Genomic DNA, 266 nt, shown 5'->3' on the forward strand with positions numbered 1-266 from the left:
CAAGGATGTCATGCGGGACAGTGTCAAATGTTTTGCACAAGTCCAGGTAGATAATATCAATTGCTCTTCCCACCAACGCTGTATCCCTCTTGTAGAAGGCCACCAAATTTGTCAGGCACGATTTGCCCTTAGTGAAGCCATGTTGACTGTCACCAATCGCCTCCTTATTTTCCATATGCCTTAGCATAGTTTCCAGGAGGATCTGCTCCATGATCTTGCTGGGCACAGAGGTGAGACTGACTGGCCTGTAGTTCCCCGGGTCTTCC

This window comes from Fulmarus glacialis, unplaced genomic scaffold, assembly GCF_000690835.1.
Source record: "Fulmarus glacialis isolate BGI_N327 unplaced genomic scaffold, ASM69083v1 scaffold16710, whole genome shotgun sequence".
Classification (NCBI taxonomy): Eukaryota; Metazoa; Chordata; class Aves; order Procellariiformes; family Procellariidae; genus Fulmarus; species Fulmarus glacialis.